General features: G+C 45.8%; 1 protein-coding gene across 1 annotated transcript in view; it reads left to right on the forward strand.

Moving 5' to 3' along the window:
* The first annotated feature begins 23,693 nt into the window (after window positions 1-23,693).
* LOC129861312 (sodium-dependent neutral amino acid transporter SLC6A17-like) overlaps window positions 23,694-27,062 on the forward strand; it is a 52,024-nt gene continuing 48,655 nt past the window's right edge. Inside the window, exon 1 of the mRNA XM_055932623.1 lies at window positions 23,694-23,886. The gene's annotated coding sequence lies outside the window, so the exon portion shown is untranslated. The remainder of the gene's footprint in view (window positions 23,887-27,062) is intronic.

The raw sequence follows: 27,062 nt of genomic DNA on the forward strand, positions 1-27,062 counted from the left end.
TGGGCACTATGGTGTTGATGTGAGCCATGACCAGACTTTCAAAGCACTTCATGTTTACCGCCGTGAGTGCTACGGGGCGGTAGTTATTTTAGGCAGGTTACCTTCGCTTTCTTGGGCAATGGGACTATGGTTGGTCTGCTTGAAACATGTAGGTATTACAGACTCGGTCAGAGAGATGTTGAAAATGTCAGTGAAGATACTTGCCAGGCTGTTGATTGTGGCCTGTGGAATGTTGTCCCACTCTTCAATGGCTGTGCGACGTTGTGTGTGTGTGTGTGTGTGTGTGTGTGTGTGTGTGTGTGTGTGTGTGTGTGTGTGTGTGTGTGTGTGTGTGTGTGTGTGTGTGTGTGTCTGCCTGATTCAGTGAGTACAGGGGCCCACATAAAATGTATAGTCTGTTAATCATGATAAACAGACTGGTACCCAGGGTAGTGGAATGATAAACAGACTAGTAGAAAGAAACACAGACTAGTGGAATGATAAACAGACTAGTAGAATGATAAACAGACTAGTGGAATGATAAACAGACTAGTGGAATGATAAACAGACTAGTGGAATGATAAACAGACTGGTGGAATGATAAACAGACTAGTGGAATGATAAACAGACTAGTGGAATGATAAACAGACTAGTGGAATGATTAACAGACTAGTGGAATGATAAACAGACTAGTGGAATGATAAACAGACTAGTGGAATGATAAACAGACTAGTGGAATGATAAACAGACTAGTGGAATGATAAACAGACTAGTGGAATGATAAACAGACTGGTACTCAGACTAGTGGAATGATAAACAGACTGCTACCCAGACTAGTGGAATGATAAACAGACTAGTGGAATGATAAACAGACTAGTGGAATGATAAACAGACTAGTGGAATGATACACAGACTAGTGGAATGATAAACGACTAGTGGAATGATAAACAGACTGGTACTCAAACTAGTGGAATGATAAACAGACTGCTACCCAGACTAGTGGAATGATAAACAGACTAGTGGAATGATAAACAGACTAGTGAAATGATAAACAGACTAGTGGAATGATACACAGACTAGTGGAATGATAAACAGTCTAGTGGAATGATAAACAGACTAGTGGAATGATAAACGACTAGTGGAATGATAAACAGACTGGTACTCAGACTAGTGGAATGATAAACGGACTGCTACCCAGACTAGTGGAATGATAAACAGACTAGTGGAATGATAAACAGACTAGTGAAATGATAAACAGACTAGTGGAATGATACACAGACTAGTGGAATGATAAACAGTCTAGTGGAATGATAAACAGACTAGTGGAATGATAAACAGACTAGTGGAATGATAAACAGACTGGTACCCAGACTAGTGGAATGATAAACAGACTGCTACCCAGACTATGCTTGCGGAGCACGGTGGGAGAAATACTGTAGCTTCTAGCTCTAGAGTCCTGAGTGATGAGATATCAGAACCTTCTGACAGAGTGAAATACATTCTAGTTCTCCATTCTAATACGTGTTCTATTTCTGCCTGTGGTGAACAAACTGCCGGGCTCAGAAGAACCCATAGAGCGTAGCGTAGTTAGTCTATTCACCGTCAGGTGGGTCTCTTTTCTCTCTTTGGTAGATAGGCCTATTATGACGTCATCCGGAATTAGTCTCACGTCTCACATAGAAGCCTAAGCTCATTATCTATGTCATGATGAGTCATCACCACCAACACATGGTGAGATAATCATGTCATCTTGACACTATGCTGCTGTGAGCAAGTGGGCGAGCCAGTAGAAACGCTGTCATCGATTTTACAATGAGACACATTGATCATCACTGGTGTCCACACTGAGCCAGGGCTTACATCTGTCACACTGTGGTCATGACATATTGGAGGATGAGAGGGAGGCAGAGAAAGAGAGTTTATCATTGAATCAATGAGGCTTCTCTAAGCAGGAACTAGACTATTAGCAGACAGGGAAAGGAGAAAGGCTGAATACTGATACCCTATTCAATCGTTTTAAGCTATAATTATTGTATGTTGGGAAATACTTAGGGAGGGATTCTGTTCTGGAGCGCAGTCTGTAAGGTACCTGTGTGTGTGTGTGTGTGTGTGTGTGTGTGTGTGTGTGTGTGTGTGTGTGTGTGTGTGTGTGTGTGTGTGTGTGTGTGTGTGTGTGTGTGCGCAGTGCCACCTCTAGCCTTTTGGGGGCCCTAAGCAAGATTTGGTTGGGGGGGGGGCCCCATCTCTTGGGCAAAACATTTTAGTGCCACCCCTCTTGGCAGTGGATACTTCTTTAAATCTGTGTTGAAGTACATTGTCTGCTATTCTACTCATTTTGCCATGGGGCAAAGTAAATTTGGAAGTTTTACATTTAATTTCATGCAATTCTACAAATTTTGCCATCAGGCCCGAGAGAAAATGTGTCAGTTTTAAAACTAATTTCATTCAGTTCTACACATTTTGCCATGACTTATGCCATGTTCATATCATATCTGTGTGAGAGTGACTAACAAAATCAAAACCGTGGAGATCAGGCCCCTGGAGGTTAGGGCCCCTGGAGGTCAGGACCCCCTGGAGATCAGGGCCACTGGAGGTTAGGGCCCCTGGAGGTCAGGGCCCCTGGAGGTCAGGGCCCCTGTGCACAAGCCCTGAGGGCCTGGTGGGTCATTTGGCGATGATTAGGCCTATTACAAGGTTTAGATAGCTAGTAGTCCGGGTAGCCAGTTGATTATCTATTTAGCAGTCTTGTTTAGAAGTCTTATGGCTTGGTGGTAATGCCTGTTGTTTTATGCAATGGTATGCCTATTGTTGGATTCGACATTTTGAACATTGAGATATTAAATAAATGATAGAGAAGAAGCATTGAATATTAGGAGTGAAAGAGACGAGTGGGTTTTATGTCAGAAGTGAATGGTTCTCTGCAGAAAGACAGATGGCTTTGGAATGTGTTGGGGGGAGACGTGAGGAGAGCAACGTGTTGATACAGGGGAGACAGATGGACATCTGTGGATTAGGTGAAGGAGGGGGTTGAGGTCAGGAGGTGAGATCAGATCCCCAGAAAGGAGTGATAAGGGTTTAGTATCCTGTTACTCTTTTCCTGTAGAACCATAAGATGTAAGGATTGGAGAGAAGGAGGAGTGTCTTAAGTGGGATATATACACTGCTCAAAAAAATAAAGGGAACACTTAAACAACACAATGTAACTCCAAGTCAATCACACTTCTGTGAAATCAAACTGTCCACTTAGGAAGCAACACTGATTGACAATAAATGTCACATGCTGTTGTGCAAATGGAATAGACAAAAGGTGGGAATTATAGGCAATTAGCAAGACACCCCCAAAAAAGGAGTGATTCTGCAGGTGGTGACCACAGACCACTTCTCAGTTCCTATGCTTCCTGGCTGATGTTTTGGTCACTTTTGAATGCTGGCGGTGCTCTCACTCTAGTGGTAGCATGAGACAGAGTCTACAACCCACACAAGTAGCTCAAGTAGTGCAGTTCATCCAGGATGGCACATCAATGCGAGCTGTGGCAAGAAGGTTTGCTGTGTCTGTCAGCGTAGTGTCCAGAGCATGGAGGCGCTACCAGGAGACAGGCCAGTACATCAGGAGTCGTGGAGGAGGCCGTAGGAGGGCAACAACCCAGCAGCAGGACCGCTACCTCCGCCTTTGTGCAAGGAGGTGCACTGCCAGAGCCCTGCAAAATGACCTCCAGCAGGCCACAAATGTGCATGTGTCAGCATATGGTCTCACAAGGGGTCTGAGGATCTCATCTTGGTACCTAATGGCAGTCAGGCTACCTCTGGCGAGCACATGGAGGGCTGTGCGGCCCCACAAAGAAATGCCACCCCACACCATGACTGACCCATCGCCAAACCGGTCATGCTGGAGGATGTTGCAGGCAGCAGAACGTTCTCCATGGCATCTCCAGACTCTGTCACGTCTGTCACATGTGCTCATGTGCTCAGTGTGAACCTGCTTTCATCTGTGAAGAGCACAGGGCGCCAGTGGCGAATTTGCCAATCTTAGTGTTCTCTGGCAAATGCCAAACGTCCTGCACGGTGTTGGGCTGTAAGCACAACCCCCACCTGTGAACGTCGGGCCCTCATACCACCCTCATGGAGTCTGTTTCTAAGCAGACACATGCACATTTGTGGCCTGCTGGAGGTCATTTTGCAGGGCGCTGGCAGTGCACCTCCTTGCACAAAGGCGGAGGTAGCGGTCCTGCTGCTGGGTTGTTGCCCTCCTACGGCCTCATCCACGACTCCTGATGTACTGGCCTGTCTCCTGGTAGCGCCTCCATGCTCTGGACACTACGCTGACAGACACAGCAAACCTTTTTGCCACAGCTCGCATTGATGTGCCATCCTGGATGAACTGCACTACCTGAGCCACTTGTGTGGGTTGTAGACTCCGTCTCATGCTACCACTAGAGTGAGAGCACCACCAGCATTCAAAAGTAACCAAAACATCAGCCACGAAGCATAGGAACTGAGAAGTAGTCTGTGGTCACCACCTGCAGAATCACTCCTTTTTTGTGGGGTGTCTTGCTAATTGCCTATAATTTCCACCTTTTGTCTATTCCATTTGCACAACAGCATGTGAAATTTATTGTCAATCAGTGTTGCTTCCTAAGTGGACAGTTTGATTTCACAGAAGTGTGATTGACTTGGAGTTACATTGTGTTGTTTAAGTGTTCCCTTTATTTTTTTGAGCAGTGTATATATATCTGTGATGGGAGAAATGTTGGTTTGTCTGAATTACAGCTGTACAGAACCTTTGGGAAGAATTAAACTTGGTTAAGCTTCTCTAGTGTCCGTGAGTTATTTTCTCTGAAAAATAAGAACCTATGTGAGAGACGCAGACTCGGTCTCGACCTTTAAGTCCTTATTGAAGACTCATCTCTTCAGTAGGTCCTATGATTGAGTGTAGTCTGGCCCACGGGTGCGAAGGTGAACGGCAAGGCACTGGAGTGACGAACCACCCTTGCTGTCTCTGCCGGCTCCCCTCTCTCTCCCCTGGGATTCTCGGCCTCTGACCCTACTACGGAGGCTGAGTCAGTTGGCGTAGTAGTGCTCTTCCATTCCGTCCCTAGGAGGGCTGCGTCATGTCGTGCCAGGCTTTTTTGCACTATACTCGACTTTGAGTGGGTTGAGTCACTGACATGATCTTCCTGCCTGGCCTTGCACCCTGTCGGGCTCATGCGGTGGAGGAGATCTTTTATTATGGTAATAGGTTGGTGGTCTGGTGATGTCCCTCTAGTGGTGTGGGGGCTGTGCCTTGGCAAAGTGGGTGGGTTTATATCCTGCCAGGTTGGCCCTGTCCGAGGGTATCGTGGAACGGGTCCATAGTGTCCCCCAACCCCCCTGTCTCAGCCTCCCGTATCTATTCTGCAATACTCACTCACTCACACTCTCTCTCTACCGCACCTTCTGTCTCGATCTCTGAATGCTCGGCTATGAAAAGCCAACTGACGTTTAATCCTGAGGGTGCTGACTTGTTGCACCCTTTACAACCACCGTGATTATTATTTGACCCTGCTGGTTATCAATGAACATTTGAACATCTTGAAGAACAGTCTAGCCTTAATGCCTATGAACTCTTATAATCTCCAGCCGGCACAGCCAGAAGAGGACTGGCCACCCCTCAGAGCCTGGTTCCTCTCTAGGTTACTTCCTAGGTTCCCGCCATTCTAGGGAGTTTTTCCTAGCCACCGTGCTTCTACATCTGCATTGTTTACTGTTTGGGGTTTTAGGCTGGGTTTCTGTATAGCACTTTGTGACATTGGCTGATGTAAAAATGACTTTATAAATACATTTGATTGATTGATTGTTCAGGGTACTGTTGGTTTCAGACTTGGTGCATCGGTACCGCTTGCCATGCGGTAGCAGAGAGAACAGTCTGCTTGCTCGGTCCTCCGTTTCCTGTGGTCCACAATCAGTTATATTGTCTTACTGACGTTGAGGGAGAGCATCAAACCAGCTACACTCCTTCAAATGACATTCAGATACTCTGCTATAATTTTTTTAATATTTAACCAAAAGAGAAGATAAAAAAAAGAGAACAGTTGCAAATAAAGTCAAACGTAAAAATATCTGTTTCCTTACGAGTTACAACAGGGAACATGTACAATTCCAAAATAAGTACAGTATCATTGACTTGAATTGGATTTGTGCCACAACTGCTAAAACGTGAGCATTTGAAAAAACATTGGCCAGGTAAACAAAAACAAAGCATGGACTACTGTCATACCTTGTCCATAGACTGCTTACAGGTTAAGAACATTTGGGTGAACTATCCATAGACTGACTGTTTCCCCTTCCCATAGAAAGCCCACTGGTGTTGATGGGATGAATAGTTTTCTGTATTTCAGTTTCAGATCGTTGCACTGTTCTATTGTATAAACTATGTATGTGCCTAGTGTAAGTAGGAGCGAGGAGACACCAGTGGGCTTCAATGGCAAAAAATGATATAAGAGAATTCTTCATTCTAATCCATTGACTTTGAACTGTGTCTGTTATTCTGAACATTATATTTCAACATTTTAACAGAGCACACCATCAGTAAATGAACTAATAACAATTCCTGAGAATTTTTTCCTGGCGTTGATAGGGTTAGTGTATATTTCCCGAGCTGAACGTGTGTCTATCCTGGGCGTCAGTTGAACACATCCTCCCCATCTCTCCCTCCACCAGCTGTCACCTACCATCCCACGTTCCATACCATTCTCCACCCTCAAATACACGCCTCTGACAGTAGAACACAACCTCCCCATCTCTCCCTCCACCAGCTGGCACCTACCATCCCACGTTCCATTCCATTCTCCACCCTCATATACACCCCTCTGACAGTTGTCTCCCTCACTTGACATACTGTACTGCTGTACATTTTCATTAAGTTCTCTGCTTTTTAGATTTGGAGAGCGGTTGATTACCACATATATTCCAAGCACAGAAGAGATTTAAAGGGTAGTCAAAATAAAGATAATTTCTGCTCTCATATTCAACATAAGCCTTGTCCTGAGACAGAAAACAAATGTTCATTACCAAAGGGATGCAGTCACTAATCTTAACACAGTAGACTTCAAATGGAACCCAGTCTTGGTCAGGCTAAAACGTTTAAGAGCTTATTCCAGTGTCTTCCTTTTAACGGTTGGCCACGTGCACACGCCATCCATCACCCTGGTGATGGTGCCAACTCCACGTCTCCATTTTCACCTCTCATCATAAATTCAATAACTTTGCAAATGGCTTTTGAGGAAGAATATCTATTTCATCTGCTCATGTGAAGTGGAGAAAAAAGCAAGAACTTTGCCTCGATATGGTAACTTGACATACTTCTGTACATTTTCATCACGTTAAATGGTTTTTAAGTCCAGGTTTCCATGTAACTTGACATCGTCACGAACATGGGCTATGGGAATGTTGTAAAACCACATACTGGGGACCATACAACTGACTACTGTGCTCCACAAATTATACAATGTGGGCAAAGTCATTCAGGGCAAGACACAGACGTTGGAGAATGAGAAAGTCAACATGGACATCTCCCCGGATGCATTTATCCCAACCTGACTCCCCCCCTCTAGCTGGAACATCACAGGTAACAGAGGTGACAATTAGGGAGAACTGTTTCCCTTTTAATGACAAACCCCTTTGCAACTAGCTATGAAATGCTTTGAAAGGTCATGGTTCACATCAATACCATTATCCCAGAAACCTTAGACCCACTCCAATTTGCATACCGCACCAACAGATCCACAGATGATGCAATCTCTATTGCACTCCACACTGCCCTTTCACACCTGGACAAAAGGAACACCTATGTGAGAATGCTATTCATTGACTACAGCTCAGCGTTCAATACCATGGTGCCCACGAAGCTCATCACTAAGCTAAGGACCCTGGGACTAAACACCTCCCTCTGCAACTAGATCCTGGACTTCCTGACGGTCCGCCCCCAGGTGGTAAGGGTAGGTAACAACACATCCGCCACGCTGATCCTCAACACTGGGGCACCTCAGAGGTGCATGCTCAGTCCCCTCCTGTACTCCCTGTTCACTCACTCATGACTGCACGGCCAGGCACGACTCTAACACCATCATTAAGTTTGCTGATGACACAACAGTGGTAGGCCCGATGACCGACAATGATGAGACAGCCTATGGGGAGGAGGTCAGAGACCTGACCGTGTGGTGCAAGGACAACAACCTCTACCTCAACGTGATCAAGACAAAGGAGATGTGGACTAAAGGAAAAGGAGGACCGAGCACGCCCCCATTCTCATCGACGGGGCTGCAGTGGAGCAGGTTGAGAGCTTCAAGTTCCTTGGCGTCCACATCACTGAAAAGACTTGGCATGGGTCCTCAGATCCTCAAAAGGTTTTACAGCTGCACCGTCGAGAGCATCCTGACGGGTTGCATCACTTCCTGGTATGGCAACTGCTCGGCCTCTGATCGCAAGGCACTACAGAGGGTAGTGCGTACGTCCCAGTACATCACCGGGGCGAAGCTTCCTGCCATCCAGGACCTCTCTACCAGGCGGTGTCAGAGGAAGGCCCTAAAAATTGTCAAAGACTCCAGGAACCCTAGTCATAGACTGTTCTCTCTGCTACCGCATGACAAGTGCTATCGGAGCACCAAGTCTAGGTCCAAGAGGCTTCTAAACAGCTTCTACCCCCAAGCCATGAGACTCCTGAACAGCTAATCAAATGGCTAACCAGACTATTTGCATCCCCCCCAATGCTGCTGTTGCTCTCTGTTATTATCTATGCATAGTCACTTTAATAACTCTACCTACATATACATATTACCTCAATTACCTCGACACCGGTGCCCCCCGCACATTGACTCTGTAACGGTACCCCCTGTATATAGCCCCACTATTGCTATTTACTGCTGCTCTATAATTATTTGTTATTCTTACATTTACTTCACTTTTTCAGTTTTTTTACTCTTTCTCTTACTTTTTATTTTGTATTTTCTTAAAACTGCATTGATGGTTAAGGGCTTGTAAGTAAGCATTTCACTGTAAGGTCTTCCCCGTTATGTATTCTGTCCATGTGACAAATAAAATTTGATTTGAACTCACTAACAACATCTCTCAAATAGTCACAGAGGGAGCGTGGCTTTGAGTTACCACAGAATACTCCAATGGTGACCGGTCACTTAACGTAGCCCTGAAGAATCCCTAGGATTGGGCAGAATTGTACACAGGAACTTCTAAACAATGACAAGCCATCGAAGTTCAGCTGCAGTCGGAAACATGTCTATGTGTGACCATGTTTTGAACAGATCCTCCCCATCTCTCCCTCCACCAGCTGGTACCTACATCCCTCGTTCCATACCATTCTCCACCCTCAAATACAACCCTCTGACAGTAGAACACAACCTCTCCATCTCTCCCTCCACCAACTGGCACATACATCCCTCGTTCCATACCATTCTCCACCCTCAAATACAACCCTCTCCACAAGTCTATCATGGCACAAAGTTGACGCCAAATCCCTGGCTCGTGTCTTTGTCCCTCCTTCCCGGGCTGCTGCCAGCTGCAACCACTTTTTCATGACCAACTCCACATCCCTGTCAGATGCTCTAGATGTTATCGGATTCTTCCAGACAGCAGCTAATGAACAAGAGCACAAATTGTTTCAATGTCATGGTAATCACATTGAAGGAGGCTGTTTGTGTCGTGATGGGACATTTGTAAATATGATAAATCTTTACCAATCAAAAACTCCCTCATTCGAAAGGATGTGTCCATTTCTCCCTCCACCAGCTGGTACTGAAACATGCTGAGTGATTTAATGCTTCCCACCAGGAGGAGGAGAGCGTCTGATGAATCTTTGGGTTTTCTTGTGGTCGTGTCTGCTGGAGCCAAAGTCTTGCATGGTCTTGAGGAATCTGGTGGATAAGCTATCTAGGAAAATAAGCTAGGAAAGAATGAAAGGAAGCTAGGGATGGAGGAAGGAGACCTAGGAAAAGAAGTAAGTAGGAATAGATATTTCTGAATATGTCTACATTAATGTGGATGCTATCATGATTATGGATAATCATGAATGAAATTGTGAATGATAAAAGTGAGAAAGTTACAGGGGGACAAAAATCACTCCCCCCTGCTCAAAGAAATGCTAATCTCCTCTGTTATTGGTAATGGTGAGAGGATAACATGTTTTGTTGTAGCCTCTGTAACTTTCTCATTCATCATTGTTCATTATGGCGTGATCATCATTAAGTTAGTAGTAATCAGAAACATCTTACTGAAAACTAGTCCCGTCATCATTAACCATTCAGTTTCTACAGGGCAAAACATAACCCAAAACACAACCAAAAGAAACTGCAAATGTATCCGAAGAGTGTCCAGTACAAGCTTGATGTAGTCATTGTGTACTAGGAATATTCAACCAAATACTACTTTAATACACTGAGTGATTTTGTGCAAATACGTGACTTCTTCAAATCGGGGTACTAAATATATAAAGTGCTTTAATTTCTAAACGGTAAAATAGGTATGTATGAAAATACCCTCAAATAAAAGGTGACATTCAGTGCTGTCGCCTTATATGAAACATATTGGGGTATAGAGCCAAATTAAAAACAGTATTAGCTTCTCTTTCCAAATGCATACGAGGGTATGTGTTAGTGAGATGAACCACAGTTAATACTAATGTTAGTTTTAGTGACAGGCCAGTGTGTTAAGTGACAGGCCATGCAGTGGGACTGCAGCTGGATACTATTAGGTTGGTCCACATACCACCCGCCACACTTGGGCCGACGCAACTCAAACGCCCTGTGCACAAGGCCAGCAAAAAGGCTGGCTAGCTAGCTAACCTTAGCGAGTAAATACGTTGGCTAATATCAAGTTTCCAACTCTAGCCTAAGTCATATTTGATTAAAATGGTAATATAACTAAACTAGTTAATATAATCAAGTAGGTCATCGCATCACACAACAATTTGATTAGCTTGCTAATAAACCTTTCAATCTACCATACTGCTAGCTAACTCACTAGCTGTTAAAAACCAAATGAGCTCACTAGCTAACTTTGCCAACTCAGCTAATGTTACCGTTAGATACAGTTGAAGTCGGAAGTTTACAAACACCTTAGCCAAATACATTTAAACTCAGTTTTTCACAATTCCTGACATTTAATCCTCGTAAACAAAATCCCTGTTTTAGGTCAGTTAGGATCACCACTTTATTTTAAGAATGTGAAATGTCAGAATAATAGCATAGAGAATGATTTATTTCAGCTTTTATTTCTTTCATCACATTCCCAGTGGGTCAGAAGTTCACATACACTCAATTAGTATTTGATAGCATCACCTTTAAATTTTTTAACTTGGGTCAAACATTTTGGGTAGCCTTCCACAAGCTTCCCATAATAAGTCGAGTGAATTTTGGTCCATTCCTCCTGACAGAGCTGGTGTAACTGAGCCAGGTTTCTAGGCTTCCTTGCTCGCAACACGCTTTTTCAGTTCTGCCCATAAACCTTCTATAGGATTGAGGTCAGGACTTTGTGATGGCCACTCTAATACCTTGACTTTGTTGTCCTTAAGCCATTTTGCCACAACTTTGGGGGTATGCTTGGGGTCATTGTCCATTTGGAAGACCCATTTGCAACCAAGCTTTAACTTCCTGACTGATGTCTTGAGATGTTGCTTCAATATATCCACATAATTTTCCTTTCTCATGATGCCATCTATTTTGTGAAGTGCACCAGTCCATCCTGCAGCAAAGCACCCCCACAACATGATGCTGCCACCCCTGTCCTTCACGGTTAGGATGGTGTTCTTCGGCTTGCAAGCCCCCTCCTTTTTCCTCCAAACATAACGATGGTCATTATGGCCAAACATTTCTATTTTTGTTTCATCAGACCAGAGGACATTTCTCCAAAAAGTATGATCTTTGTCCCCATGTGCAGTTGCAAAGGGTAGTCTGGCTTTTTTTATGGCGGTTTTGGAGCAGTGGCTTCTTCCTTGCCGAGCTGCCTTTCAGGTTATGTTGATACAGGACTCGTTTTACTGTGGATATAGATACTTTTGTACCTGTTTCCTCCAGCATCTTCACAAGGTCTTTTGCTGTTGTTCTGGGATTGATTTGCACTTTTCACACCAAAGTACATTCATCTCTAGGAGACAGAACGTTTCTCCTTTCTGAGCGGTATGACGGCTGTGTGGTCCCATGGTGTTTATACTTGCGTACTATTGTTTGTACAGATGAACGTGGTACCTTCAGGCATTTGGAAATTGCTCCCAAGGATGAATCAGACTTGTGGAGGTCTAGAATATTATTTCTGAGGTCTTGGCTGATTTCTTTAGATTGATGTCAAGCAAAGAGGCACTGAGTTTGAAGGTAGGCCTTCAAATACATGCACAGGTACACCTCGAATTCACTCAAATTATGTCAATTAGCCTATTAGAAGCTTCTAAAGCCATGACATCATTTTCTGGATTTTTCCAAGCTGTTTAATGGCACAGTCAACTTAGTGTATGTAAACTTCTGACCCACTGGAACTGTGATACAGTGAATTATAAGTGAAATAATCTGTCTGTAAACAATTGTTGGAAAAAATGACTTGTGTCATGCACAAAGTAGATGTCCTAACCGACTTTCCAAAACTATAGTTTGTTAACAAGAAAGTTGTGGAGTGGTTGAAGAACGAGGTTTAATGACTCCAACCTAAGTGTATGTAAACTTCCGACTTCAACTGTACATGAAATGAATGGAACAAAGCTGACTGGACAAGAAGTAATTGCAAAAACTGTGCTCACTTAAACATACATGGCTATAGCTCCGTGCTGCTGGTTAATTTTAAGCATTATTCAAGAAGTTAGCTACTTACCGATATTTGTTTTCAGGATAATGTTCCTCACGCCTCACTCATTCTCTCCCTTGCAATTTCAGGGGCATTGTCATTTGCACCTGGGTGTACACACTTCAAACCACTTGTGATTCAATCACTGTAATAATGATGTTGGGCCACATAACACACATAACACACAAAAGAAAAGCGCAAAAGAAAAGACAACTCTAACCGAGTGCGGACGTCGCACAGTTTTTTCTGTGTTTTGGCCCTCTCATTTAACTTTTACTGTTGGACCATATACCCTACGCCATACTCGCATACAGAAGTATGAACACAACTAAAACCTTGTGAAGATCTGGCGCATCTGGCAAGATTCTGGCAAACAGGCACAAAATCTGTCCAGTAGTTAACCGACACTGGCGGATGAATGGTGGTGTGTGGCCCAGAACTGACTGTTATCTGGGTCTGTGGATCTGTTGGGGCGGTATGCGAATTGGAGTGGGTCCAGGGTGTCTGGGATGATGGTGTTGATGTGACCCATGACCAGCCTTTCAAAGCATTTCATGGCTACAGAAGAGAGCGCTATTGTGCGATAGTCATTTAGACAGGACACCTTGTCATTCTTGGGTACAGAAACTATGGTGGTCTACTTGAAACATGTGGGTATTCCAGCTGGTCAGCGCATGCTCTGAGTACGCGTCCTGGTAATCGGTCTGGCCCTGCAGCCTTGTGAATATTACCACACAGTCGTACGGAACAGCTGGTGCTCTCATGCATGGTTTAATGATGCTTGGCTTGAAGCGAGCATAGAAGGCATTTAGCTCACATGGTAGGCTTTCGTCACTGGGTTTCCCTTTGTAATATGTGATAGTTTGCAAGCCCTGCCACATCGTACAAGCATCAGAGGCACTGTAGTAGGATTCGATGTTAGTCCTGTATTGACGCTTTTCCTGTTTGATGGCTCGTCGGAGGTCATAGCGGGATTTCTAATAAACATCCAGATTAGTGTCTCGCTCCTGGAAAACGTCAGCTCTAGCCATTTGTTCAGTGCAGATGTTACCTGTACTCCATGACTTCTGGTTGGGATATGTACGTACGTTCACTGTGGGGATGACATCGTCAATGCACTTATTAATGAAGCCAGTGATTGATGTGGTATACTCCTCAATGCCATCGGATGAATCCCAGAACATATTCCAGTCTGTACTAGCAAAACAGTCCTGTAGCTTAGCATCTGCTTCATCAGACCACTTCCGTATTGAGCGGGTCACTGGTACTTCCTGTTTGAGTTTTTGCTTGTAAGCAGGAATCAGGAGGATAGAGTTATGATCAGATTTTAGTAGAAATGAGGGAAGAAGGATTTCACTTTCCCTGCATTAGAATCACTGGCCACTAAGACTGCCGCCTCCGGATTAGTATTTTCTTGTTTGCTTATGGCCCTATACAGCTCGTTGAGTGTGGTCTTAGAACGGAGAGTAGAGGAGGATTATTTACTATCCAACATATTTTTGTCAAGGTGCCCACACGTTGGCCTCTCTTACGCCATCGCTTCCTTTTCCGAGTCTCGGGATTAGAGCCTGGTCCGGGGTGAGTGGTATGTCCTGCGCTGCCAACTCGTTGAAGTAGAACTTCATGCAAATCGAGGTTAGTGATCGCGCTTCTGATGTCCAGAACATTATGTCCAAAAAAAGTTAAGCTCAGCGCATAAAAAACATACAAAATAGCGAATTAGTCAGGAGCCCGTAAAACAGCAGCTATCATTCCTACGGCCCGTGTGTGCTTGAGGGACACAGTGTTGCATGCCACCAGAGATGTATGTGACTGGCAGACTTCCTAATATTTCTCTTCTGTCATCCTCTTGCCCACACCTCTCCTCATCCCCCTCCATCTTGCTCATCATCTTCCCTGCACCACACCTCATCCCCCCTCTACCTTCCTCCTCCTCATCCCCCCTCTATCTTCCTCATCCTCTTCCCCACACCTCTCCTCACCCCCCCGCTACCTTCCTCATCCACTTCCTCACACCTCTCCTCATCCCCCCTCTACCTTCCTCATCCTCTTCCCCACACCTCTCCTCATCCCCCCTCTATCTTCCTCCTCCTCTTCCCCACACCTCATCCCCCCTCTCCTCTCCTCATCCTCTTCCCCACACCTCATCCCCCCTCTACCTTCCTCATCCTCTTCCCCACACCTCTCCTCATCCCCCCTCTACCTTCCTCATCCTCTTCCCCACACCTCATCCCCCCTCTACCTTCCTCATCCTTTTCCCCACACCTCATCCCCCCTCTACCTTCCTCATCCACTTCCCCACACCTCTCCTCATCCCCCCTCTACCTTCCTCATCCTCTTCCCCGCACCTTTCCTCATCACCCCTTTCACTTCCTCATCCTCTTCCCCGCACCTCTCCTCACCCTCCTCTCCTCTCCTCTTCTCCTCCTCTTTCCCTCACCTCTATTTAACAGCTCGTTAAAACAATCAAACCTCTTCTGCTGTAAACGCCAATGATTGAGATCCAAAGTCTTTACTGTAATAGCGTGGTAGTAAATCAGCTCCCTGCTCTATGTGCTTGTCCCAAATGGCGCCCCCTCTTCCTTCTGGGCCCTGGTCTGAAGTAGTTCACTATAAAGGGAATAGGGTGCCAATTGGGTCTATGCTTCTGCATCTGTTAACGCTCTCTCCAATGGGCTATTGTGTCAAACATTAACCTATTATACATCTAATGTGATAGGGCTCAGTAGGGCACTACAGGAAGTCATCACGTTCAAACATCAGTTTCTGCTATAACAGTTTAACCGGTATAAGTAATATGGTATAAACAAACACTCCTTCCAATGGCTTTAGTGTTTTTTTTTTTACCGTATTGGATTTCGTGTGTAATATGCTTGAATAAAATGATCTTTTTTTTTTTACTGCATCAGTAGGGCAGAGCAGGCAGCCATCTTGTTTTCAAGGTCAAACCAGAATACAGCAGTGCAGACCATCAAGGGCTGTAATAAGACCAGCACTGTATTATTGAACCAGAATACAGCCATGCAGACCATCAAGGGCTGTAATAAGACCATCACTGTAGTATTGAACCAGAATACAGCCATGCAGACCATCAAGGGCTGTAATAAGACCATCAAGGGCTGTAATAAGACCATCAAGGGCTGTAATAAGACCATCAAGGGCTGTAATAAGACCATCAAGGGCTGTAATAAGACCATCAAGGGCTGTAATAAGACCATCAAGGGCTGTAATAAGACCATCAAGGGCTGTAATAAGACCATCAAGGGCTGTAATAAGACCAGCAAGGGCTGTAATAAGACCATCAAGGGCTGTAATAAGACCATCAAGGGCTGTAATAAGACCATCAAGGGCTGTAATAAGACCATCAAGGGCTGTAATAAGACCATCAAGGGCTGTAATAAGACCATCAAGGGCTGTAATAAGACCATCAAGGGCTGTAATAAGACCATCAAGGGCTGTAATAGGACCATCAAGGGCTGTAATAAGACCATCAAGGGCTGTAATAAGACCATCAAGGGCTGTAATAAGACCATCAAGGGCTGTAATAAGACCATCAAGGGCTGTAATAAGACCATCAAGGGCTGTAATAGGACCATCAAGGGCTGTAATAAGACCATCACTGTATTATTGACACATCCTGTGCTCTTCCTCCTGACAAATCTGTTGCTTTAGAAATCTGATGTCCTCTGTGTATATGGTATTATAATAGTAAATGTTATGCAGATTTGATCATATTTTGAAGATAGCGTTAACATCTATTAATCACATTTGACTCTTTATTCATGTTTAGCATTTCTAAAAATAAAATAAAAATGTAAATACATCTTTGCTCTGAGAAACGTTATACACACTTAAGGCACTTAATCATAATTGCCTCAGGGTTGCTGTTGATTATGGCAGTCTAAGTCACTTTCTAAATGGTGTCTCAGGGAGAGTTAGGATATGAAGAAAAGAAAAAACATTTCACACTTTTACATGTGTAAAATAGGACAAATATAAGCCCCCACCAGCAGTGAATTGGTATGCTGCTGAATAAAAATTTAAAAAACAATTTACAATCTATTAGTTCTCACATTTTAACATGATTTCCTTGCAATATAATTTTTATTGTTGCTCTCAATATTCCAGGACATACTCCAGCCTGGCCATTCATTCACAGCCTCGCTGCATAAATCCCAGTCCGTAAGCTGCTAAGGTGCTGGAACACAGTGAGTAACTATCATATGATCTGCAGTTGCCATAGCAACTGATCCCAGCAGTCGAGCCCTTGGAAAGTGAGTCACATGAGAGAATGGAAGCAGGCGGGCGGGCGGGCGGGCTGCAGCAAGCTTACTGTGTACACACTGTGTGTGTGTGTGTGTGTGTGTGTGTGTGTGTGTGTGTGTGTGTGTGTGTGTGTGTGTGTGTGTGTGTGTGTGTGTGTGTGTGTGTGTGTGTGTGTGTGTGTGTGTGTGTGTGTGTGTGTGTGTGTGTTTCTGTGTGTGTGTGTGTGTGTGTTCATTCACAATCTGCCTCATGATGCACAGGGGAGAATAAGGGGCTAACATGCACAGCCATAAGCTGAGGATGCTCCACCATGCCTCCAGCTGTAGTTACTGTGGGTGGCAGCATGGCAAACAGAGGGAGGGAGAGATGGAGAGAGAGAGAGGGGGAGCTGGAGGGATGGATGGATAAGGGGGGGGGGGGGCACCTCATGGACAAGCCAATCCTATCGTCAGTGGTGGTCTGCATCATCAACATGTCTTCTCTTTCACAACAAAAAAACAACAACAACATATTTTCACACAGACATTCTCATCCGGACAGATGGACAAATACAACATTGCAACATCTATAACCTAGTTTAGACCTCTGGCAATGCAATGGTTTGGCTGTCTGAGGATGGAGGAATACCGATCAGAATCTGAATATTTTACACACAGACATTCCCGCTGTAAACCCTGGAAAAACTATCCATAATAATAGGATCGTATCCTCTTAAGTTTACCATCTAATTTAACAGCTTAATGTAGTCTATTTAGAGATTCCTTTAAAAACATTAAAGGGAATTGTAGCAATGTGTTCTCTCCCTAAGTCATTTCCTGTAGGATTTACCATCAGTTCTAATAGTAGCATATTCCTAACCTCTTAACAACCCTAGTATTTCAGCCCAGTTTAACTTGTTTGCGTCATTCTACACAGCAGCCACACTCCTGAATGTTCTAAACTGGGATATCCTCACTGTTTGTTGTTCTAAAGGCATCTGAGACATAGCTGGGCCTCTGTGGACTGCTGTCTCACACACTGCTGCCTGCCTCAGGGTAGGGTACCCAGGGAGTAGGGGGTAGGATACCCAGGGAGAAGGGGGTAGGATACCCAGGGAGTAGGGGGTAGAATACCCAGGGAGTAGGGGGTAGAATACCCAGGGAGTAGGGGGTAGGATACCCAGGGAGTAGGGGGTAGGGTACCCAGGGAGTAGGGGGTAGGGTACCTAGGGAGTAGGGGGTAGGATACCCAGGGAGAAGGGGGTAGGATACCTAGGGAGTAGGGGGTAGGATACCTAGGGAGTAGGGGGCAGGATAACCAGGGAGTAGGGGGTAGGATAGAGGGAGTAGGGGGTAGGATACCCAGGGAGTAGGGGGTAGGGTACCCAGGGAGTAGAGGGTAGGATACCAAGGGAGTAGGGGGTAGAATACCCAGGGAGTAGGGGGTAGGGTACCCAGGGAGTAGGGGGTAGGATACCCAGGGAGTAGTGGGTAGGGTGCCCAGGGAGTAGGGGGCAGGATACCCAGGGAGTAGGGGGTAGGGTACCCAGGGAGTAGGGGGTAGAATACCCAGTGAGTAGGGGGTAGGATACCCAGGGAGTAGGGGGTAGGATGCCCAGGGAGTAGGGGGTAGGATACCCAGGGAGTAGGGGGTAGGGTACCCAGGGAGTAGGGGGCAGGGTACCCAGGGAGTAGGGGGTAGGATACCCAGGGAGTAGGGGGTAGGATGCCCAGTGAGTAGGGGGTAGGATACCCAGGGAGTAGGGGGTAGGATACCCAGGGAGTAGGGGGTAGGGTACCCAGGGAGTAGGGGGCAGGGTACCCAGGGATTAGGGGGTAGGGTACCCAGGGAGTAGGGGGTAGAATACCCAGGGAGTAGGGGGTAGGATACCCAGGGAGTAGGGGGTAGGGTACCCAGGGAGTAGGGGGTAGGATGCCCAGGAGTAGGGGGTAGGAGGCCCAGTGAGTAGGGGGTAGGGTACCCAGGGAGTAGGGGGTAGGATACCCAGGGAGTAGGGGGTAGGATACCCAGGAAGTAGGAGGGTACCCAGGGAGTAGGGGGTAGAATACCCAGGGAGTAGGGGGTAGGGTACCCAGGGAGTAGGGAGTAGGGTACCCAGGGAGTAGGGGGTAGGATACCCAGGGAGTAGGGGGTAGGATACCCAGGGATTAGGGGGTAGGGTACCCAGGGAGTAGAGGGTAGAATACCCAGGGAGTAGGGGTAGGGTACCCAGGGAGTAGGGGGTAGAATACCCAGGGAGTAGGGGGTAGGATACCCAGATAGTAGGGGGTAGGATACCCAGGGAGTAGGAGGGTACCCAGGGAGTAGGGGGTAGAATACCCAGGGAGTAGGGGGTAGGGTACCCAGGGAGTAAGGGGTAGGGTACCCAGGGAGTAGGGGGTAGGATACCCAGGGATTAGGGGGTAGGGTACCCAGGGAGTAGAGGGTAGAATACCCAGGGAGTAGGGGTAGGGTACCCAGGGATTAGGGGGTAGGGTACACAGGGAGAAGGGGGTAGGATACACAGGGATTAGGGGGTAGGGTACACAGGGAGAAGGGGGTAGGGTACCCAGGGATTAGGGGGTAGGGTACCCAGGGATTAGGGGGTAGGGTACACAGGGATTAGGGGGTAGGGTACACAGGGAGTAGGGGTAGGGTACACAGGGATTAGGGGGTAGGGTACACAGGGAGTAGGGGGTAGGGTACCCAGGGAGTTAGGGGTAGGGTACCCAGGGATTAGGGGGTAGGGTACCCAGGGATTAGGGGGTAGGGTACACAGGGATTAGGGGGTAGGGTACACAGGGAGAAGGGGGTAGGGTACCCAGGGATTAGGGGGTAGGGTACCCAGGGATTAGGGGGTAGGGTACACAGGGATTAGGGGGTAGGGTACACAGGGAGTAGGGGTAGGGTACACAGGGATTAGGGGGTAGGGTACACAGGGAGTAGGGGGTAGGGTACCCAGGGAGTTAGGGGTAGGGTACCCAGGGAGTAGGGGGTAGGATGCCCAGGGAGTAGGGGGTAGGGTACCCAGGGAGTAGGGGGTAGGGTACCCAGGGAGTAGGGGGTAGGGTACCCAGGGAGTAGGGGGTAGGATACCCAGGGAGTAGGGGGTAGGATACCCAAGGAGTAGGGGGTAGGATGCCCAGGGAGTAGGGGGTAGGGTACCCAGGGAGTAGGGGGTAGGATGCCCAGGGAGTAGGGGGTAGGATACCCAGGGAGTAGGGGGTAGGGTACCCGGGGAGTTAGGGGGTAGCATGCCCAGGGAGTAGGGGGTAGGGTACCCAGGGAGTAAGGGGTAGGATGCTCAGGGAGTAGGGGGCAGGATGCCCAGGGAGGTAGTGGATCTCCAGTCTGCCCTACAGAAGGCAAATACTTGTGTTTATAATTGTATCTTTCAAGGAAGAGGATCCCTCACAAGATCCATTTCAAGCAAGAGGATCCCTCACAAGATCCATTTCAAGGAAGAGGATCCCTCACAAGATCCATTTCAAGGAAGAGTTCCCTCACAAGATCCATTACAAGGAAGAGGATCCCTCACAAGATCCATTTCAAGGAAGAGGATCCCTCACAAGATCCATTTCAAGGAAGAGGATCCCTCACAAGATCCATTTCAAGGAAGAGGATCCCTCACAAGATCCATTTCAAGGAAGAGGATCCCTCACAAGATCCGTTTGCCAACTATCCCTTCAAAGAGCAACACATGTTCCAAATCCTCTATTTCGCTTTAAAGTGTTCAGTGATACTCTTCCACCTGTACACCAACTCAGATGACACTAAAGTACAACAACAAAATGGCACCCTTTGTGTCTAGGAATTGACTACTGTAGGTCTGTGTGTTCTTATTTTTTAAAAACACATTGATGTGTTGCTGTTCCAAAGTGGATCACTTTAAATGTCTTTACAGTCCACAGCTGCTAAAGACATTACAAGCAGTGTGCATCCAAAGATGTCCTTGAAAAGCATGCAATAATGTGTCGGCTACTCTCAATAGAGCAGGACTTCAGCAGCAGCGAAAAGGGCCGTGGAGGCAATTAAAGAAATGGTCTGGAAGAGAGAGGAGAGACCAGGAAGGAACCAGCCAGGAGGTCTGGAAGAGAGAGGAGAGACCAGGAATGAACCAGCCAGGAGGTCTGGAAGAGAGAGGAGAGACCAGGAAGGAACCAGCCAGGAGGTCTGGAAGAGAGAGGAGAGACCAGGAAGGAACCAGCCAGGAGGTCTGGAAGAGAGAGGAGAGACCAGGAAGGAACCAGCCAGGAGGTCTGGAAGAGAGAGGAGAGACCAGGAAGGAACCAGCCAGGAGGTCTGGAAGAGAGAGGAGAGACCAGGAAGGAACCAGCCAGGAGGTCTGGAAGAGAGAGGAGAGACCAGGAAGGAACCAGCCAGGAGGTCTGGAAGAGAGAGGAGAGACCAGGAAGGAACCAGCCAGGAGGTCTGGAAGAGAGAGGAGAGACCAGGAAGGAACCAGCCAGGAGGTCTGGAAGAGAGAGGAAAGACCAGGAAGGAACCAGCCAGGAGGTCTGGAAGAGAGAGGAGAGACCAGGAAGGAACCAGCCAGGAGGTCTGAAAGAGAGAGGAGAGACCAGGAAGGAACCAGCCAGGAGGTGTGGAAGAGAGAGGAGAGACCAAGAAGGAACCAGCCAGGAGGTCTGGAAGATAGTCCGTCGGTGATCGTATGTCCTCAGCCAGAAATGAACTGTGACGTTGTTGGACGAGCATATGAAGCCATGCCACACAGCCATGTTATAATATCCAGTAATCACACGCATAACGTGCAGTTACGAGTAATAATACTGATAGAAACAATGTATTTTGTTCCATTGATTTGAATGTTTCTTGGACATTAGATAATGGCATGCAGTAGGTGTAATTGTACATTTGAATATTCAAACTATTCTGTGTGCATATTAACAAACACTAATTGAACATGACATTTATTTTTTGTCAAAGTGTTTGACAGGGGTGCAAAATTCCACACCTAGTTTGTGTCATTATTATAGCCAAGTGTTGACACCTGTATCTGTGAGTTTAAGAGGCTCCTGCTTCATTTAATTTCAGCTTTGTGACAACAGCAAAACAATCTGTTACCTACAGTTGAAGATGGAAGTTTACATACACTTAGGTTGGAGTCATTAAAACTCGTTTTTCAACCACTCCACAAATTTCTTGTTAACAAACAATAGTTTTGGCAAGTCGGTTAGCACATCTACTTTCTGCATGACACAAGTCATTTTTCCAACAATTGTTTACAGACAGATTATTTCATTTATAATTCACTGCATCACAATTCCAGTTGGTCAGAAGTTTACATACACAACGTCATGGCTTTAGAAGCTTCTGATAGGCTAATTGACATCATTTGAGTCAATTCGAGGTGTACTTGTGGATGTATTTCAAGGCCTACCTTCAAACTCAGTGCCTCTTTGCTTGGCATCATGGGAAAATCAAAAGAAATCAGCCAAGACCTCAGAAAAAAGATTGTAGACCTCCACAAGTCTGGTTCATCCTTGGGAGCAATTTCCAAACGCCTGAAGGTACCACGTTTATCTGTATAAACAATAGTACGCAAGTATAAACACCATAGGACCACGCAGCCATCATACCGTTCAGGACTGGTGCACTTCACAAAATAGATGGCATCACGAGGTATGAAAATTATGTGGATATATTGAAGCAACATCTCAAGACATCAGTCAGGAAGTTAAAGCTTGGTCGCAAATGGGTCTTCCAAATGGACAATGACACCAAGCATACCCCCAAAGTTGTGGCAAAATGGCTTAAGGACAACAAAGTCAAGGTATTGGAGTGGCCATCACAAAGCCCTGACATCAATCCTATAGAAAATTTGTGCGCACAACTGAAAAAGCGTGTGCGAGCAAGGAGGCCTACAAACCTGACTCAGTTACACCAGCTCTGTCAGGAGGAATGGGCCAAAATTCACCCAACTTATTGTGGGAAGCTTGTGGAAGGCTACCTGAAACGTTTGACCCAAGTTAAACAATTTAAAAGGCAATGCTACCAAATACTAATTGAGTGTATGTAAACTTCTGACCCACTGGGAATGTGTTGGAAAAAAAGAAAAAAGAAATAATTCTCTCTACTATTATTCTGACATTTCACATTCTTAAAATAAAGTGGTGATCCTAACTGACATAAAACAGGGAATTTTACTAGGATTAAATGTCAGGAATTGTGAAAAACTGCATTTAAATGTATTTGGCTAAGGTGTATGTAAACTTCCGACTTCAACTGGACCCTGTTGTGTTGAACAACATGCAGCATCACTTTAACTGCCCTCACTCAGGGACAAATAGCAGCCCCCCCCCCGACTCTTCTTTTATGACAGAAACATACTAGATGCTTTAAAATAGGTATATAAACATCGGCTGACGTAAGAAAAAGAGGATGACTCAAACCAGCGTCAGGCATCTTGGTGGGGAGAACAAAAAACTTCACCATAGTTAACTCTAAATACAGGGAGTTGTCCTGCCAATATTAACCACGTGGAAGGAACCATATTAACAGTCGTTTTCAGAAAGAATATAGACAATATCAGTGTTGGATTGATGAAGCAATACAATAATATGTCGTTAACGTGTGTAAAAGTGACCGTTATTGTCCGTTAAACTTGCCTATGAGAACCATTGGTGTCTGTCTCTGTCTGCGTCAGACTTTACGCGCATCACAGCATGTCATTTTCCACCAAGGAACTCGCGGTGATTTTGCATCTCTGCGCGCAGAGAGATGCTGGGTTCGGAGGTTGTGCCTGAATGAAGCTTTGCCTTACTAAATGTGTGAATTTGGAATTTTTTTGAGAACAAATACCTTTGCTGTCCTACTTTGAATAAGGTAAGGAGGGCATTTACGATTCTTAATCCTTTCTTTCCATCTAGCAACGCATTAGGCTACTCGATTGCATCATGAAATATCTAGGCTAATAATAGGATAATCGTTAAAGTCAATGGAAAATAAGTGTCATGTCTCACCTTTTCAAATCTGCATGATTGTTTCATAGGCTATTTCATACTGTTGCTTTGTCTATAGAAAGCGTTCGTCTATTTTTCCGTGCGATTTGAGGCTGAGCGCTCATTGGCGCGGTCACTCTAGGTTGCGGTGCTGTCCACAATATTTAGTTCGATTATAAAGCCCTACAATAAGCATCCATGTCGTTCAGCTATACCATGTATTGAGTGATCAGGTCACCTATGGAGGAAATAGGCTACCGTGCTCTGTCTTTGGATGCATGGACATCTTATTCGGGGGTTTTCTTGCCTTGACCTTGGCGACGATTCATGAAATGTGTCCTCCAGCTGTGCACTGTTTGAAGCAATAATGTTTCGTTTTTTTCCACAAGGAGCCAGACACGACACAGTGTACCTGTGGACATTAGGCCGATTGGCTATGACATGATGGTGTCTCTCAGTTGAGATGGGCCTAGAGGACGCACCCCTAAAGTGGGAAGATGCTAGATGTCAAGATGCTATGGGATATCAACTCAGTTTTTAAAAAGTCCCAAATCCTCTCAAAACCACATGGAATGGAATAGTTTCTATAGAATATAATAATTTGTTGTCTTCAGAAAAGGCAATTATTTCCCCCAGTATACAACAATATACTATAGTTTTGAGTTTGACATGGGATGTACTGAAACTGTCTAAGAACAAGTGATTAGACTCAATATGAGTGGACCATGGCCTGGATATATTTAATTCACTCCTAGCCTCGATCCCGGTCGTGAATACGGTGTGATGTCTGGCAGCTTAAGGCTAGTTCACTTCTATTTTGTCAGAGTAACTCTATGTGATTCGCAGCAGTCCTTCAAGAGATGACAGTGACAGTCTATGAGATAGTGAGAGGAGGAGAGGTTGGGTATCACTGATGCTGCAGGGATGGAATTTACATTTAATAGGAAGAACCATTGCCTAGCAACCTCATTTGGATAAAGTGGAGCATCTCCTCCAGAAATGGCACAACAAGGACCTGGACTGTTATGATTTAATCAACAACTCTTCACTAGAGTGATGGGGTCTTACTGGTGGTCTGATTGCAGGTGTCAGCTATCTACTACTATCCAAATACCCTTCTTAACTTCATTTAAGTGTTGTTTACACAGGATTTGTTACGTAGCGTCACTACTCTCCACATGTATTAAGGATCCATCCAGTTATTTGGCCTACAGAAATGCCACGATTCATAGTTGATGAGCAGACACGACAACAGTCTGGTTGATAAGGTCAAGGCTAAAGTGACAGACAGTCAGACAGGTCTGAGGGCCCCAGGATTCTCATTCTCTCATTCTCTCATTCTCTCATTCTCTCTCTCTCTCTCTCTCTCTCTCTCTCTCTCTCTCTCTCTCTCTCTCTCTCTCTCTCTCTCTCTCTCTCTCTCTCTCTCTCTCTCTCTCTCTCACTCTCTCTCTCTCTCTCTCTCTGTCTCTGTCTCTGTCTCTCTCTCTCTCTCATTCTCTCTCTCTTTCATTCTCTCTCTCTCTCTACAGTGAGAAGTGAATCACTCACTAGATTTTGTATATTCTATGTATTTTTGTAAATAACAGCTGGTGCACGATCTCTAAGTAAGACTCAAGGTTTTGCTCACCTGAGGTAGAGTATCTCATGATAAGCTGTAGACCACACAATCAGCCTAGAGAGTTTTCATCTGTATTTTTCCTTTGCTGTCTACATACACCACAGACTGATGCTAGCACTAAGATCGCACACATTGAGCTATATTCAGCCAAAAGCAAACAGGAAAACGCTCACCCAGAGGCGCGCTCCTAGTGGCCGGGGACTTTAATGCAGGGAAACTTAAATCGGTCTTACCAAATTTCTATCACCATGTTAATTTAATGTGCAACCAGATGGAAAAAAACTTTGGACCACATTTACTCCACACACAGAGATGCATACAAAGCTCCCCCTCGCCCTCCATTTGGCAAATCCTGCTTACAAGCAAAAATTAAAGCAGGAAGCACTAGTAACTCGATCAATAAAAAAGTGGTCAGATGAAGCAGAGGCTAAGCTACAAGACTGTTTTGCTAGCTCAGACTGGAATATGTTCCGGGAAGCACAGCCGAGAGCTGCCCACTGACACGAGCCTACCAGACGAGCTAAACTACATTTATACTCGCTTCGAGGCAAATAACACTGAAACATGCATGAGAGCACCAGCTGTTCCGGAAGACTGTGTGATCACGCTCTGCGCAGTCGATGTGAGTAAGACCTTTAAACAGGTCAGCAGGGCCAGACGGATTACCAGGACGTGTACTGCGAGCATGCGCTGACCAACTGGCAAGTGTCTTCACTGACATTTTCAACCTCTCCCTGTCTGAGTCTGTAATACCACCATAGTCCCTGTGCCCAAGAACTCTAAGGTAACCTGCCTAAATGACTACCAACCCGTAGCACTCACGTCTGTAGCCATGAAGTGCTTTGAAAGGCTGATCATGGCTCACATCAACACCATTATCCCAGAAACCCTAGACCAACGCCAATTAGCATAGCGCCCTAACAGATCCACAGATGATGCAATCTCTATTGCACTCCACACTGCCCTTTCCCCCCTAGACAAAAGGAACACCTATGTGAGAATAAGATTCATTGACTACAGCTCAGCGTTCAACACCATAGTGCCCTCAAAGCTCATCAAAAAGCTAAGGACCCTGGGACTAAACACCTCCCTCTGCAACTGGATCCTGGACTTCCTGATGGACCGCTCCCCAGGTGGTAAGGGTAGGTAACAACACATCCACCACGCTGATCCGCAACCCTCTAGGGGTGCAGTCCCCTCCTGTACTCTCTGTTCACTCATGACTGCACGGCCAGGCACGACTCCAACACCATCATTAAGTTTGCCGATGACACAACAGTGGTAGGCCTGATCACCGACAACGCCGAGTCAGCCTATAGAGAGGAGGTCAGAGACCTGTCTGTGTGGTGCCAGGACAACAACCTCTCCCTCAACGTGATCAAGACAAAAGAGATGATTGTGGACTACAGGAAAAAGATGTCTGAGTATGCTCATCGACG

Source organism: Salvelinus fontinalis, chromosome 8 (genome assembly GCF_029448725.1).
Source record: "Salvelinus fontinalis isolate EN_2023a chromosome 8, ASM2944872v1, whole genome shotgun sequence".
Taxonomy (NCBI): domain Eukaryota; kingdom Metazoa; phylum Chordata; class Actinopteri; order Salmoniformes; family Salmonidae; genus Salvelinus; species Salvelinus fontinalis.